Here is a 17,529-nt window from a genome sequence, read left to right on the forward strand (position 1 = left end):
GTACCGTGGGAGCCTCATTGTCTGAGCAGCCTCTGAGCCACAAAGATGTGATTATTGTCTGATCAGCTCATCAGCAGGAGTTTATTAAACATTCTGCCAGGTACTTTGGGAGGACTAGAGGTGTGTGTGTATGAGACGTGAACCTACCTGTGCCTGGCAAGAGGACCCATGTGGAAAAAGCTGAATTGGTCTGATGGGGATTTACATGTTGGCTGTCTTCGTTGTGGGATGGAAGCTTTCAAACTCCTTTTACTTTTTCATAGCTTCAGTTTTGTTGTGGGGGAAGGAGAGATGACAGTACCATTACTTCAGGTCTGTCTTAAGGGATAGTGGTAATGTGTACTGCACGCTTGGCCCAAGTGTGGGCACACACAGGAAGCTGGAGGCAGGGATCGTTGTCAGCAGTGTGAGGTGTCGTGTTTTCTGTGTGAAGCTGAAGGTGCGTTCGAGGAGGAGGTGGGAGCTGCTGTGGACTGCCCCTCCCCCACAGAACTGCACTAGAAGTAGGTTTTGAAGACCATCCGGGAGGGAGATGGAGTGGGACAACTGTGGGAAAGTCCAGAAATGGTACTTCATATCTCAGCTAGCTCCTTAGGAGTGGGTGAGTGGGTGACAGTGTAGGAGAAGAGCAAGGAATCCTACCGACTAGCAAAGATGGTTTTTTTGATAGTTTGGGGCACAAATATGAACAGACATAAGTGCAAAATTGGGGAAAATGATGCGGGAAGGGAGATCCATGTCATGAAAGTCTTTCTGCATTTGGCATTACTGACATTCTGGTCTAGGTGATTCTTTGTTGTGGACACCTGCTTTAGCCATGTCCCTGGCCTTTACCCACTAGATGCATCCCCCACCCACACCCTTATGATAATCAAAAGTATCTCCTGACTGCCCGATGTCTGCTGGGGGAGGGGCACAGACACACACTACTCTCTCATGACTGGACTAAGCATCTGTGAAGATGGGGCATTTTTTTGAATGCGGAAGTAAGCAGAGAGTGGGGCTCATTTACAGTACTGGAGTGAACTGCTTTAGTTGTACAGGTTTGGCAGAAGTAGCCTGGTTCAGAGCATTTACCAGGATGCCCCTCAGAAACCCTAAGGACTTTGCCCAATAACCTATTTGTGTTTGGGTTCCCTTACTATAAAATGGGGCAGTGGAAGTACCTACCTAGGGTTGGTGTGAGGAAACAAGTAAGTTAACCTGCCTGGAGTATTTGCATAGGGAAAACAGCCATGCTTCTTTCCCTTTATTCAGAAGTCCTTGAAAGCAGCCTGTAGGAAGAGAAAGGAGTCTCACTGCCTCCAGCTCTCAAGTTGGTTTTTAAAGCACCCATCTCTTGAAAAGACCTGTTAAAAAATTATTCTGAAATGAAGGCACTGAGAGATAAATGTGGAAAATGGTACTTTGTCCCTGAGCTGATTCTTCTTCCCTGGGCCACAGATAGCTCCTCCTGTTAAGAAAGAATGAAGTCTCTTGAGCTGAGCAGAAAGCCATACGAGGCACAAAGTGGTTGTCATCATCCTACGTGGCACGTGCCTTCAGGAGCTCCCCAGTGTGACTTTGGCCTGAGGGGAATGTCCCTCTTCTCAACCCTGAGGGAGACCGGAAACCACCCCAGACTCAAAGCCAGACCACACAAGGGCTCAGGAAAGGCCTGCATGCCTGCCAGGACTTCTCAGTGACACTTGGGACCTTCTGCGATAGCCGGAGTGTGACCACTTTCCAACCAGAGCCTTCCTTCCACTTTGGTTACATCACACTTGTTTTACAGGCTGGGTAGGGAACACCGTTAGGGATGTGCCAAGCTTCCGCAAATTAGCATTTCTCCCCCGCCACCTGACCCCAGTGCAGCCTGGCAGAGGGATGGATACACAGCTTATCAAGGTCAAGAGTGGCAGCTGGCCCCATGTGTCCCCCATTCAAAGAAAGAACCCCCAACACTGCAGTAGTCCAGGAATTGTCAAATTCCTCAGATTCTGAACACACAAAGGAGGTGCCCTAGCCCTGGAACCTATGTACCCGGAAGGCAGATTATTTTTAAGCCCTTGTGTTGCCTTCACTGCCGACAGATGGGCCTTCTCTATCCTAAACAGAGGCTGTTTAATAACGTTTGCTTCTTGTCCTTAACTTTCATTACTCACCTCATCTACTGAACCTAAACTGCTTGGAACATCATTTGAAATGTTCGAAAACAAAACAGGAATCATTTGGCCCAGGATTTGTTTTGAAGAAGTGAGTTTTAAACAGGGTTTAAAGATTTTTTTTTTTTTAATTTATTTTTTTACCTCTAAGGCTAGGAGCTCATCCTGTGACCTCGAAAATCTCATCCTGTGAATGTGATGCCAACATTAGCCCAGTTGTCTTAAAAGTATGTAAAATCCTCCCAGCAATTTGAGTTCATTTGACATTCTTGCTGAATTTGCTGGGGTTAGGACTGCGATGAGAAAAATGATAGCAATACAAGTAGCTTAAAAGAAATAGAATGGCAGACACCTAAATAAAAGTAATATCTTTCTCTATATCTTGTCATCCCAACCTATTGATTGGGGAAAAAAAGTGTAAAGATTTTTAAAAAATCAAACCATAAGTAGTGTTCTGAGGATTTTCTTGGACAGTCTTTCCTAAATAGTTCAAGCTGATTGACAAAGGATACAAATCTATCATATTGACTACTGTCAGATGTTTCATGGTACCTTAACCCCTGAGCTCTAAAAATGATCTTATTCAGGTATGTTAGCCACGCCCACTCCTATTATTAAAGGTTGGGAAATAGTAAGGATTAATTGACATGATCCATATGTGACCTTCATGGAGAAAGACATGGAGGGGGTGAAGACCCTTAGCATTGTTTACCCTCAGCACTGCCTTTGAGTCTTAGAGAGACTCACACACCCTCACATACCTTTGCTCTCTGGGAAGTGCTCAGCATGGTAACCCCCTTTCCAAGGGCCAATGGTAAGGCAGCATCTGACTTCACATTGTGGTTACACTTTATGCTGGGAATGTATAGCAGAAAATAGTAGGCCAGCCATGTGGAGAAATAAAGCCAGAAGAGACAGTATATTTTCAGGAGCAATTTAGTGCATGATTGATCTTACTGATGCTGTTAGTGTAGTGTTTATAGCTGACTGGGTTTACCCACAGCCACTGGGCAGCACTCTGTGTTTAGGAAAAATCATGGGAGAAAATACATTGATTAGTTGGTAAGTTAACTCTACTCTCTAAAATTAGGAAATCCGCCTGTCATTGCTAACTTGGAAGGATATTTGTAATGTCATATATCTCACTGATACCCAGCCAGGGTGGCCTTTTTTTTTTTTAATTTTTGTTTTTTTTCCTGCTAATCAAACCCTCCCCAACTTTTGTTATTTAAAAGCAGAAAAACAAATAGAAAACTGACTTTATTCAGTTGCTCCCCACTGCTACCTCTGTAATAACTGAGAGGCAGTTGTGCCCGGGATGAATTTATAGGATTGTTCGGAAATTAAAAACCAAAAAGAATCTCTAAATGGTATGTGAATATATGAACTGAATTTAACTAAGACATCATTGTGTTTACGTGCTTGGATTCTCCTTTCTCAGACAATATACATGGTAGGCATTCTTTTTTCTTTTCTTTTTCTGTGTGGCATGATGGAGAAAACAGTCACAGTGAAGTGGGAGTGAGGTTTAAACAACATCAAGTGACACAGGATACCCCTCCACCACACTCTGCATTTTCTCATTTAATTCCTATGACTGTGGAATGTCCCTCTTTCTTTGCCCATCCTGAAAATTAATAAAGTTATTATTGATGAATGCTGTAGAACTAGAATCATAAACTGAATTTTGGCCATGTTTTATATGGCCTAAAGGCTGAGATGGCTTTCATGTTCTTTTGTTTGTTTCCAGAGATTGAACCAAGCAAAATCATACTGAGCTGCACTCCTAGCCCTTTTTAAATTTTTTTGTTTTGAGACAGGACCTGGCTAAGTTGCTGAGACTGCCCTTGAACTTGAGATCCTCCCGCCTCAGTCTCCTGAGTCACTGGGTTTGAGGGCATGTATCAACAACACCCAGCTGGTGGTCACATTTTTAAATGATTAAAAAAAAAAATCAAAAGAAGACTAGTATTCTGTAGCATGTGAAAATTATATGAAATTCAAATGTCAGTGTCCATAAATAAAGTTTTATTGGAACCCGGCCTTGCTCATTCATTTGCATATTATCTCTGGCTGCTCTCCGACTGCAATGGCAGCGTTAGTAGTTGTAACTGATATCAACCATATGGCCTGGAAAGTCTGGAATGTTCACTGTCTGGCTCTTCAGAGAAAAGTTTGCCGACCCCTGGAAAGATCACAAAGCCTTTGGAGTTAGGCACTGGGGAGTCTAGGCCATGCCTGTTTCCTTCAGGGTAAAACAAGGTCACATTTGGGTAAACCGAGGTAACCCACGATTTTGGTGAGGATAAAATGAGACAAAACATGAAGTGTTCATACAGACTGCTGCCAGGTGCCTCTTTCCCTTTCAGGGTTACCAGTATTTCAAATTTATTTTCTTGCCTGATGTCACCTGTTCAAACCGAATTGGAGCAAAAAAAAAAAATGTCCTTTCCAAGCCTGACAGAAGCTGCAGAGGTAGACTCTTATCTTACTCTCCCCTTCGTCTTTCCTGTATTTAATTCCTATCCTCCACAAAATTGGTGGAGTTCATCACCTGCGGGCAGCAAAATGTCATTTTACCTTGAGGTGAATGAGTATATGGCATTGGTCTTGACCTTGAATGAAAGAAAAGTGCACCTCCACCTGAAGAGCTGAGTTCTTTGCCTTTCACATGCTTCTTGTGAAGCTGATGTGCATGCCTGCTAAACTGCAGATCCAGTGGCCAGAGGGAAAGAAAAAGCTTCACCCTGTGAAGACGAAGCTTCCTTGGCAAGCTCTTCTTCTGTCTCTTAGCAGGAATAGCAAACAGAGACCTCCCTTCTTTCCGACTTAAGTTACACATATTTTTTCCCCCTTTTTTAACCTTCAAATCCGGTAGCCTCATAAGAACACCATTCAAATGGACTGTGCCAGGGATGCAGGGTATCATGAATGGGGCACTTCTTGTCCTCCTGGCCCCCTTCCGCTTTGTGCTCTCTCTTTTCCATGTATTTTTAGCCACCTTGCGATGTTGGAACTTTGCCAGCAGCTTCCTTCTGGGTTCTGTGGGTTGTATCTGCATCTGCTGCTTGCTTGTGTAGTCAAATGAGTTAGGTGGCACTGTTGATAGAAAAAAAAATAATAATCTGGTTGTATCAAACTCATTTAGGTGACCAAGATGTGCTCTGCCAAGTAAACTGAGGGTAATGTTGATACCACGTGCTCATTACAATTTAGATTAAAAAAAATTAAATTTGTTTTAATTAGTTTTATATGGCAGTAGAATACACTTTGATACATCATATATAATGGAGTATAGTTTCTCATTCTTCTGGTTATAAATGATGTAGAACCCCACTGATCATATAGTTATATATGTACATAGGGTAATAGTGTCTGATTCATTCTACTACCCTTTCTACCCGCGTACCCCCTCCTCTCCCTTCACTCCCTTCTACTTAATATAAAGTAACTCTCATCTTCCCTAGTGCCCATCCCCCGACCATTGTGAATTAGCATTTGCGTATCAGAAAACATTCAGCCTTTGGTTTTTTGGATTGATTTATTTTGTTTAGCTTGATAAATACCAGCTCCATCCATCCATTTACCAGTATATTATGACAGTATATGTCATAATTTCATTTTTCTTTAAGGCTGAGTAATAGTCCATCATATAGATATATGTACTCTCATACATTGCTGGTGGGAATGCAAATTGGAGCAACCACTATGGAAAGCAATATGGAGATTCCTTAGAAAACTTGGAATGGAACCACCATTTGATGCAGATATCCCACTCCTTGGTTTATACAATTTCGATTTTAATGTGAATTTTGCACAGATTGACAAATGGTATGCCCATGTGCCCTTTTATGTTCTTGCTGTTAAAAATTACCTTCTACCTTACTAGTTTTCTCTTTTTTAAAAAACATTTTCTACTAGTATGATTTAGTTGGCTATAAATGAGTGGAGGCGCCATTTCAAGCTTTTTATAATTATTTGGGTTTTCTTTCTTTTTTTTTTAGGTGGGGATAGTAGAGCAGAGCTTTAGTTCTTGTTATTGGTTTCGGGCGATAGTCTGGAATTATTTTATAGATTGTATTTGACTGCCAGCATGGTGCTTGGGTGTGATTAATTTGTGCAGCTTGCCATTGGATAAATAATATTCATTCCTTGGATCCGTGTTCAGAAGGGATTAGCCAAGTGAACTGGAAAACATGCCTTTGTAGGAGCGCTTTTGCTGTTTGTGATAATCAGTGAACGATCTAGTGGCTGATTTAATTCAACTCTTACAGAACCAGCTGATTTGCTGACTCTTAATGCTTCTTAGCATCTTCAGTAGTGTTTTTAATCTTCAGTTCCTTACACATACACCAATATTACAGTAGACATAGTTCAGAATTTAACATTTCCCCGAGGACCTTGTTCTAGGAATTCAAAATAAATATCTTGTGAAATGGGTTTCAAGAAAGTCGTTTTTCTGATAGGTCTTTCTTACTCCCCCTACTTTTCTGAATATGTTGAAAGGGTAAAATAAACTTAGCTCACCCCGCTTTGGAAAGGGAGGGTTAAAACAAATTAAATCACTACCACCACCACAACAAAAGAAACACAGGAATGCCTTAGAGACCTGTATGGTATAGGACTCTCAAAGCTTATAACCTGGCTTTGGGTTTTGGCAGTCCATCCTTTATAGGGGTAAATAATTTATAGCTGAGCTTTTGCCTTGTGGGATGGTTGGAGCATGTTCCTCCAGGAGGCAGGAGTTTCTGTTCCAATCTGCCACTCACTTGATTTATGTATCCGCCAAGTGACTGTGAAATAGAGAGGTCAGTTTAGGAGAGCTCTCTCCCCTCTCGGCCTTTGAATAGTTTCCTCCTGTGTTTTGTTCATGGGAACAATGCATGAACTTGCCCTGGGTAGGGGAACTGGCTACTTCCTTGTAAGTTGTAGTAACGTGTCTTTTGACTCTCATGGAATGAAATTGTCAAGGCTCTGGGTACTGATTTTTATTTTTTACTTTTTATCTTTGGCACCTCCATGGATTTGACCTCCTTTCTTAATTTTAGCCAAAACTTAAATGACAGGTGAGTGTAGGGCTGACAGATTTAGCAAAGAAAAATTCAGGGCACCCAGGATTTTCAGATAAATAGTAGATAATGTTTTAGTTTTACGTATTTAACCCCGTATTTTGGCTGACAGATGAGGGTGAGTGTTGTGGGGAGGTTGGGGTTCTCCATTTTAAAGTCCCCCGTTATATCAGGTATTCAGAGATTATTGTGAATGGGAAAATAAGGGTGCAAGACTGCCATTTGTTAAGCACCTTCTGTATCAAGCACTTTACTTGGTCCTCAACTTTTGAAGTACTTATTGTCAACCAGTGTAGCTTTTGGTGATGAAAATAGCTGGCATTCATTGAGCCTGTCTATGTGCTGGGCACTGTTCTAAGAACTTGGATGTATCCTCATTCGGTGCTTAAAATAACCCAATGAGGGTTAAATACTGTTATCTGCTACAAGGGGGGAACTGAGCTGAGGTTATGGAGCCAGGAAGGGATCATTTGGGGCTGAAGAAAAGGGATGCATGGGTGATCTTGCTCAAGGTCATGGGAGTCATTTTGGAGTCCCCATTCCAATGCAGGTCCCTTCTTGCCATCTATTCTTACCTCACCTGCATATTGGAACCACCTAGGAACCTCTAAAAAACACAGATGCCTGGGTGCACCCCTGGAGACTCAGATTTAGTCCCTGTGAGGTTGGCCTGGGCATGAGGATTTAGAAAAATCTCCCCAGGCAATTCTGAGGTACAGCCAGGGCTGAAGTCCACTGCTTTCCCCCAGTTTTGGAGTGAAATGAATTACTCTCCTTAGGAAATCTGGTCGCTCCTTTAGTTCGTACCCCTCCTCCATAGAAACACACCATTCCAAATCTGGCAGCTAATTTTTCATGGTCTTTGTTTCTTAAAAATTATTTTCAGGAAATCCTGGTGGATGTATGTTGGGGTATAAACAAACCACAAAGAAAGACCTCTTGGGGGTATTCTGGTGATGGATTTTTTGAGTGATCTTTTCTTTTTCATTCCCCCATTGTACTTCCTGGAGGAGGGGAATATCCCTTTGTTCTTCATTTAGCTCCAGCTGGGTACCAGGCTGGGTATTTGTGAGGTTTACAGATTAATAAAACTAGACCACTGCCCTCCAGGAGTTTTCAATTTTGGAAGGGAAGTATATAAATGTAATTCTAGTTTTAATTTTCTAAAAGTCACTTCAGAGGAACACAGAGGATTAAGGACTTCCCAGTCTGCAGAGGCGGAGAGGAAGTGGTGTGGAATGTGGCCCCTGCAGTCCCTCCTTGGCTTGAGTTCCTGCCCCAGCACTTAACTCCCTGCAGCACCCTGGCCAGTTCCCAAGCCCGCTTCATCTCTGTGACCTCCTTGGCACAGTGGTCATACTGGTTATTCCCCGGGAGACACAGTGAGTGAATGCTTGTGTACTGGCGGATTGTACAGAGTTGACCTGGCCCAGAATGAGGCTTACCAGCGTGAGCTGCTGTGATCCAGGCATGGCTTTGAGCTCCCCAGCCGGCCTTACTTTACCCCCAGGGACCTGAACATGAATAGTGTGTTACCAAGCTTTATCTATTACTCTTTGAATTTACAAGGTCATGAATTTTCCTTAACATGTTAACTAATGAGAATCCTTGGAAGTGTGTGAATGGGAAACTAGACAGAGTCCTAGAAGATAACCTGTGACTTATTAGGTAGTGGAACAGGAAGCCATGGGACATCAACACTCTGATTAGGACAGGAAAACAAAAAAATAAAGAGCCATTTAGGCCAGAATGGGGTCACAGCTTGAAGGTTGCCGAAATTGAGAAGAAAGATTTTGGTGCGAAGACTCAGATTATGTTACATATGGTGGGTTGGACGAGAGGGTGACAGAAGCTTCCAGTCTTGGTGATATTCACAGATGGATGACACAGAAGAAGAGGCTGATTGTTAAAGGGAAAAGGGTGATGATTAGGTTCCGGGCAAAGTTACATTGCAGGTTCATCATAAGCAATGCAGAGCCACACTCAGTGTTTTATGCATATGCTGTGATTGCACATTTGAGGATAATATGGAGTCTCTCTGCACCTCACGTCCAGTGGTTTCAGAGCATGCGTGAAGAAGGTTTCACACCACTGCTACCGTCCCATCTGTCCTTTATGTCCAACTTGTGCTTTCTTCCTTGAGTTTGTTCAGGTCTGAGTATAATACTTTGCATAGGAAATCGATAAATCTTCTATTGCTGTTTGACCGATGGGGCAGTTTCTTTATTACCAGACAATTCTGCAAGCAATAAATACTTCTAATATCCTGAGTATATTTATTTCTAAATGGGAGTTAGAGTAATGATGCATTCACTAATGCCAGGCTCAGCTTGTAATTCAGAAACAGAAGGTAGATGACTCCCGAGGACTGTTCCCATTCTAGGTTTTTAAGGTCATTAGGAAACTTTTATTTCATTGCAAGTTCTGTACTTTGTGTATGATACGATTGGGCCTTTGAGGAGGTTGCAAATGCATTTTATTTTGCCAGGATAGCATGGACTAGAGGTTGGTGAACTTCTTCTGCTAAGTGCCAGATAGTAAATATTTTAGACTTTGCCCTAGGACCTCTGTCGCAACCACTCAGCTCTGCAGTTACCTCGCAGAACAGTCACAGACGAAGTGTAAACAAATGAAACAAGTGAACTTCGCTGTGTTTGTTTGCAAAAACAGTCAGTGACTGGGTTTGACCCTCAGGCCATAGATTTTTGACCCCAGGCTTAGTATCTGTGTTTGTGACTCTTTCTATTTTATCAGCTATTAAAATGGGATTAATAGAAGAACCAGCTTCATGGGGCTACTTCAATATTAAGTGAAACCACACAAAACTTAGCATAGCAGCTGATGCACAGTAAGAATATAGAAAATGTTAACTAAATGGGAGAAGACCCATTTTGGTCTTTATTGCATGGTGACCCTGATGTTTAATTGCGCTCATTTAAAGGTAAGAAGAAGAGACTAGCAAAGCAGAACTTTTGAAAGACCATTTAGGATTGCAACTCTACACAATGAACAGATGTAAGCACAGCATATATTGACTTTTAACAGACTAAAAAGAATGAGATCATGGAATCCACACGGCCAGTCTTGTTTGCTCTTTGGAAGGTGTTTCTTGGAAATTTTGTTTCACTCCTCTTCTGGATGTGAGTTAAACTTTACCTGCTTTTTTGGCATAGTTTTGGGCTCCTCTTTCCCCCAATAGCTAAAGTATAAACTTTCCCTAGAAACGAAGTGTAAAGAGCACTTATTGAGCACCTACCGGGTGCTCATGTTTGTTGAAGTATTGCTACTGCAGGGAGTTTTAGATACAGATCTTGCAATGGGGTTGGAAGAAAAATATATACATATGTGTGGAAGAGCCAGGGGCAATGTTAAGTATGTTTGAGTGCATGAGACACAGGTGGATCATGTAAAGGAGCCAAAGGAAATCAGTGTGACAAAAAAGTCATCAACTGGCATCAGTCCCTGGAAGTGTCATGGAGAAAGATCTGGATAGGGGCTTTGTGAGTGTAGTTTATCTCAGCTTAGTAGAACTCTTTCCTAGGAAGTAATTCTTCCCTGTTCCTTGCAGGCATTAAGCTGGGTCTTTGGTGGATAAAGTGTCTCCTTGTTTTAAAGATGGGATGCCCAGTCTCTGAGGTAGTGGTGTAGGAGGTAGAACTTTACCATGACCTTAATGACTTTAGGCATTTGTTTTGCTCCACATTTCAAAGACTGAAAAGTGAAGGTGATTTATTCATTCATGAAAACATGCCTCACACAGATCTTCATTTTTGTTTCTAGAATCTTTGTTGAGTGCAGTTAGGCCAATCTGATGTGAACAGCGGTGGGAAAAGAGGTGAGGATCAATTCCCCACCAGTGTGGAGGTTCCAGAGAGCACACATTTGGGGCTACTGGTTTTGTGGCCACGTACCTGTATATTAGAACACAATGTGCCATAGAGTTAGTGCTCAGTGATTTCTGAATAAGGGAGTGAGAGAAATATTTGTGATATACCAACTGCCGCAAACTCAAGTGTTGGGCATATGTTCCTGAAGACAGAAGGGACACATGGCAAATGAGATGAATTCAATAGATGGAGCATTCGGGGGCAGAGGTAACTGGGACCAACTGTTCAGCATGGAGTTCAGGAATTTGGTCTTTAAGGATGGGTAATATTCTGTGTTTCAGGGCAGGGAGTGCGAGGGAAGGCGGGCCTAGCAGGAGGAATGGCAGGTCTCAGTCACACTGGACTTGGTGAGCACAGTACATTTGAGCAAGCCCCCTGTGACTGAGCTCCTGTGCTGCTTGCTGACTTCTCGATGTTCTTTGGGGCAAGAAAGACAGTTAGAATAGTTCTTGGAATCCCTCCTTGGGCTCTAAGCACCAAAGACCACGTGGTATCCCTGAACCTCCATGGGAAAGTAACCTCTGCCCCCGGGTAAACAGTGGGGTTGGGGAGTGGAGGGAGAGCTTCCTGGGTCTCCTGACCTAGCCCTGGGCTTAGCAGGGTGGCAGAGGTGACATTCTCCTCCTTTTTTTTTTTTTTTTTAAATAAATTTTAGCATGCCTTCTTTAGCTTGTGTGAATTGACATTGCCGGCTTTAAATAGGAACTCCTGTTCATTGAGGAATATGATTCATGTGCCACACATTGTGCTAAGAGCTTCACAGAGCTGTAATGCTTGGTCTAGATTTCCTCTACTATTTCTTTGAGGTCAGGATGCTTATCATCCTGTCCTATTGTAGGAAGGAAGCCTATCTATTTTGTTCCTGTTCTATCGCTTGAGCCTGAAAAGGTGTCTCATACACACCAGGTGCTGGATTTTGAATGGATGAATCAAGTGCAGACATAATTTGCTCAAATCATACTGGTTGTATGTCGGAATTGGAGACCAGGCTTGTATGGTTTCAAAGTGTGGACTCTAAACCTGTACCTGTCAGCTTCCTGATGCTTAGCTTGAGGAGGAAGTCCTGAGCTTTTGTACCCATGTACCCCTGAGGACTCCTTTTAAATGGTCAAGTCATAGAATGCCCTGTATAGATACTTCTGTCCATTCTCTTAAATTGTTTAAAATCAGGTAATATTTAAAAGTGACTTTGTATTTCGAACACTTGCAGCAACTTGTGTTTGTACCTTTCTTAATTTGTTCTACTGGCAATGCTTGGTTTGCATAATTGTATACCCTGCAATAACATCTGCAGAAGCAGATAGATTGGGGGGCTCATGGCTTAGAGCATGAACCTGTTTCTCTGATTGGTTCTGGGTCTACAGTGACCCAAGGACTGGAAATTTAGTGACAGAACTATTCTGAACAGTTGTTGCTATTTCTTACTCAACAGGGATGGTTCATTTCATTCATAGATTTTTTTTTCTTAACCTTGACCTCATCCCTTAAGTTGGGGGCAGCAGTGAGGGAAGGAAGACAGTTCCTTGACCCAGGGAGCTTGTTTTCTGATGGAGGAGATACAACTAATAGAGCTGGGGAAGCATGGGATGTGCCTTCTTAGAAGCTGCAGGCGCTTGGAAGTGGGAATAGATGGGTGTCTCTGTGGTCCCCAAACCTGGAAGCACACCACTGTTCTCTGCCTGGATGTGCTTTGGCATGTGCTCTTGAAGGAACCTTAAATTGATAGAGTCAAATGTCACTGCCTTGTAGATTTGCTGTCCAATATTGAAGCAAGGTGAAAACAGAGGGAAGAAGGTGAGGATGTTTGGAATAATCAGGAAGCCAAGTAAGGGACTGGGCAGAGCCCAGTGGTGGTGCTTAGCATAAGCAAGGCCCTGGAGTGCATCCCTAACACCCCAAAAAACAGGAACCCAAACATATCCCCCTAGAATCTCCTCCTAAGGTAACACAAAGAGGTACAGAAAAATTGTTTCCTGCATCCTACATCACTTTAAATACCCTGGGGATTCCTACTTCTGGGGAACATTGACACTTGTAGAGGAGAGTTGAAATAGGGGTTAGCATGAATCATAGTTTGAGGACTAGTAATTAGGCCAGCAGCTTTTGTGGAACTTTAGAGCAATTTGTTTAAACACACACACACACACACATGCACGCGCACACACACACACACAAGCACTCACACACAAATCAGGTTTTTCACCATAATGAGAGGGAAAGTTCCAGAGGTCAGACTTTGGGTCTTTTGCTTCTCATTTGAGAGTCTTATGAGCCAGAAAGCTTCTTCATTGCACAGCAGTTTTAACCTTGCAGGACTGTTTTTTTTTTTGAGTCGTTGTGCTTCTGTAGAATTTTTGAATTGGAACCTCACTTCAGAGTGAAGATTCAAGGTGAAAACGTTCACGTGGGCTCAGTGGAGGTGCTGTGATCTGCTTTTCTACTCTACGGTTTTGTTTTGTTGATGTGCTTGTTTGTTTATCTGTTCTTGGAAGAAATCACCAGGCCTGCTCAGTCGGTGGCCCATCCTACCAGATCAGCTGGAGCAGACTTGCTGACCCTTCCACCTCCATCCACCATTCATGTGGACTGTTGGTGCCTGTTTCCTTGTGCACTGAAAACAGTTCCTCAGCATTTTCTTCAAGAAATTCTCATTTTTCTGGCATTTTGACTTGATATTACCAGTTGGTAGTTTTCATTGCACTTTTTGGTTATGTCGAAATAAAATACGGATTTAACATTGGAATAAAAGGAAGAATCAGCAAATAGATGACCAGGGCATATCTAACCCTCCATATACTAAAATATGTACATATATGCATATAAAATATATACACATATACACTTCTACTGCTCAGAATTAGATGATATCATGAAACTTGAGAGCTTCATCTTTATAAAGATTTATTTATTTATTTTGGTATCAGGGATTGAACTCAAGGGCACTCAGCGACTGAGCCACATCCCAGTCCTCTTTTGTATTATATTTAGAGACAGGGTCTTACTGAGTTGCTTAGTGCCTCTCCATCGCGGAGGCTAGCTTTGAACTCGAGATCATCCTGTCTCAGCCTCGTGAGTCACTGGGATTGCAGGTATGCACCACTGTGCCCAGCAAGATTTATTTATTTTAAATTTTTATAACGTTCTTTGTTTTTAACTTTTTGTTTTGTTGGCACTGGTTATTGAACCCAGAGTCTCGCTCATGCTAGACAAGTGTTCTACCTCTGAGCTACATCAGCAGCCAATACTGTTCCTTCTTATATGTATCAAAAATCACACTGAACAGTGAGTTACGGGGTTGTAAAAGAGAATTTAGTTTTTGCACCTGTTTGGTGGGATGCAGTAGAATAAACTTGAAATTCATGTTCCCCATGAAACCTGTATTCTTATCCGTGTGTGTGTGTGTGTGTGTGTGTATGTATGTAAGAGAAAGAGAGAGAGAGAGAAGACAAATCAATAATTTAATATCTTAAGAATCTGTATGAATGGAAGGCATGAAACACAACAGCAGAAAGGGTCATTGTGCTGGAGTGTTTTTGTTTGTGAGGTTTAATGAGATGAAGGCCAACACCCAGATTGCAATAGTGGAAGAAATGACCACAGGTCAAACAGGTGATGCATTCTCATAGGAATTTGCCAACTCTAACTTCTCATACTAAATGTAGGAAATTCCTAAAGGAGCCAGCATATCAACTTTTTTTTTTTTTTTTTTAAGTTGGAAGAAGTCTAAATAGAGTATTTATGGATGAAAGAAATGTTCAATTTCGATTTCCCTTGTGGTCATTCCCATAGCTAAATGGTTGAATAAACCTGTGTTTCCAAGGAAGCTGCCTTTTTCAAATGTACCTCTGGGAAACAATGACTATTTTGAACTTAGAGATGTGATATTGGATGCTTGTGTGTGTTGAAATTAATTCACAGAAGTTACAGCTAAAATAAATCATTTATCTGACTTCTGGGGAGAATTTTTTTTTTGAAATCCATTTTTTTTTTTTTTCTCTATTTGGTCTTCTAAATATTCTAGATTAGAAAGAAATGACAAGAATCACATCCTGGTTTTAAAATGTTGAACTTAAAGAAGGCAGCTTTATTTTTAAGACTTAAAATAACCAAAATAACCATGTAAATGTGTTATTTTTAAGTGGATTTGTGATTCCAATACTGTGGTTTTGTAAAGTATACTAACTTTTCAGACCTGTTTTTTTGTTGTTGGTGTTGGTGGTGGAGGGGTAGTTGTTATTGTTTGTTTTCTGTTGTCCAGGCTGGTCTGAAACTCCTGGGCTTAAGGGATCCTCCTGCTTCAGTCTCCCGATTAACTGGCACTAAGGCACATACCACTGTTCCTGGCCAGACCTGGGTTTGAATCTTGCCTCTGTCCTTCCCTTGTTCTGGACAGTGGCTGGGTACCTGTGAGTTTCTAGTCTCATGTTTGCTAGTGAGGATATTCACATGCACCACAGGATAGTTTGAGGATTAAGTTGCATCGCGGATGAAAAGTCCCAGCATTGTTGTGACCTGCCCAAGGCCGATATTCAAAACAGGTCCATTTTCTTTGTATTCTCTCTTTCCTTTCCAAGATACTTAACTCTCTCTGTTTCTGTTAAGACCCTTTTGTCACACTGTGAAATGATAGTTAATGTATTGTCAGAAACTGTGTTTGCCAGCACATGTGATATAGTTTATAATTTCCAGTTTAGCTTTTTAATTAAAAACTTACCTTTTACTGCTAGCACCTGCGGGGGTTGGTTTCTCCTGCTGCTTTTCTGGCGGCAGCTGAATCTTTGCTATTCCAGTGACAAGTTTCACACCCTGTGTTCTAAGAGGAACACCATGACCACCACACTTTGGCCATAGGTGTCATTGTTTCCCCTACCTCTGCAGCCTGTGGCAGAGGTGGAATCTGGAGGTCCCTGTCCATGGTCCCATTGGCTTGGTAGTCACTGTGATATCCCAGGAGCCTAGGGTCATAGCTGGATCAGGAGAGTAGCAGGTGGGGACTCTGTCATGAGCCACTTAGATCCCAGATGCTGCAGGTCATTGGCAACTCTGTGACTTCAGGTGTGAGAGTGAGGCCAAGCCACCGCCCCAAGCATGTTGTGTGATTTCAGTCATTGTCAGGGCTGCCTTTGTTTCTGGGCCTCAAATTACAGCCTTGAGCAAGCATCCCCCACCCCAGAACTCCAGGAGTGTTATGGGTCTCATAGGCTCTCTCCTTGAGGAGACGTAGACTCTGCACAGCTTCCTGAGACATCGTCTTGTGGGAGCTGGAAGCAAGTGTTTGAAACAGCACATGTGCTAGTGATTCTGGTAACCAAGGAAACGTGTCCCTGACACAAAGCTTCCTTTTAAAAAATGATGATACCTTTCTGGGTTTGTCTCAGAATCACCCACAGCAAGAGTCCAGAGGGATTTGAAATTAAACGAGGTCACTTCCAGAAACTGTATCAAGATTTAACGAGCACGTGAAGATTCACCTTTTAAAAAATGTACTTTAAAACAGAAACCCAATGCATTGTGGATATAGCGAGCTACCTTCTGAATAATTTGAGTCTTTCCTGGAGTGGATGTTTAATAAATCTTACCTGGATTTAGCTTTCCTCTCCTCTTGCCTTATTATTTGTATTATTTTTTTTCTTAGTTTGCCTCCTATTTCCAGTTAATCTTTAGCTTCTCTCTACCCTATGTATAAACTATTAAAATTATAGAGTGATAGTTTTATTCAACTGCTGCCTGTACCTCAGGTATGGATTTTGCTAACATATCCATTATGCATAGCATCATAGAAAATGGAGTTGACCTGAAAGTTAATAGTATATGAACTTTAAAAAGTTTTTTTTTTTCTTTTTTCTTTTCTCTCTCTCTCTCTCTCTCTCTCTGTCTCTCTCTCTCTGTCTCTCTCTGTCTCTGTCTCTCTCTCTCTCTCTTTCTCTCTTTTTAAATGGGGCCAGGGATTGAACCCAGGGCCTGGCACATGTTACATATACTCTCTTATCACTGAGCTACACCCTTAGTTGATACACAAACTTTTCATTTAACAAATAAGAAACTGAATCCTAGAGGCAGAAGTCATGGCCTGAACCTTAATATATACGTTTTAGTTGTGCTCTTGACAGAGGACCTGGTGTTGGTTCCGATTGTTACCAATGTCATCTTCACATTCCCTCACGTAACAAAAGACCTCAGAGCACTGGACAACAGGAAGGAAATACTGAATTCACAAACAACAAAGGATTAGGACAGTCCTGAATGCCAGGGTTTCAAGCTCACAGGCTACAGTGGCCAGACAGACTTTACAAATATGTAGCCTGGCCTGCTGCAAGAGAACGTGAAGTGGGCAGGTATTTGGTGAATTGCAGAAGGCAGAAATACCTAGAGCTACTTAACCTCTGGAAGGACGCTTCACAGCCAGATAGGCAGCAACCCCTTCCTTAG

The 17,529-nt window shown here is 42.1% G+C and overlaps 1 protein-coding gene and 1 pseudogene across 1 annotated transcript in view; one reads left to right on the forward strand and one right to left on the reverse strand.

Annotated features, from left to right (window-relative positions):
* Positions 1-17,529, forward strand: part of Ext1 (exostosin glycosyltransferase 1) — a 262,925-nt gene that overhangs the window by 50,405 nt on the left and 194,991 nt on the right. The gene's annotated exons all lie outside the window — the stretch shown is intronic.
* On the reverse strand, positions 14,344-14,439 carry LOC124968769 (uncharacterized; annotated as a pseudogene).

Source organism: Sciurus carolinensis, chromosome 1 (assembly GCF_902686445.1).
Source record: "Sciurus carolinensis chromosome 1, mSciCar1.2, whole genome shotgun sequence".
Classification (NCBI taxonomy): Eukaryota; Metazoa; Chordata; class Mammalia; order Rodentia; family Sciuridae; genus Sciurus; species Sciurus carolinensis.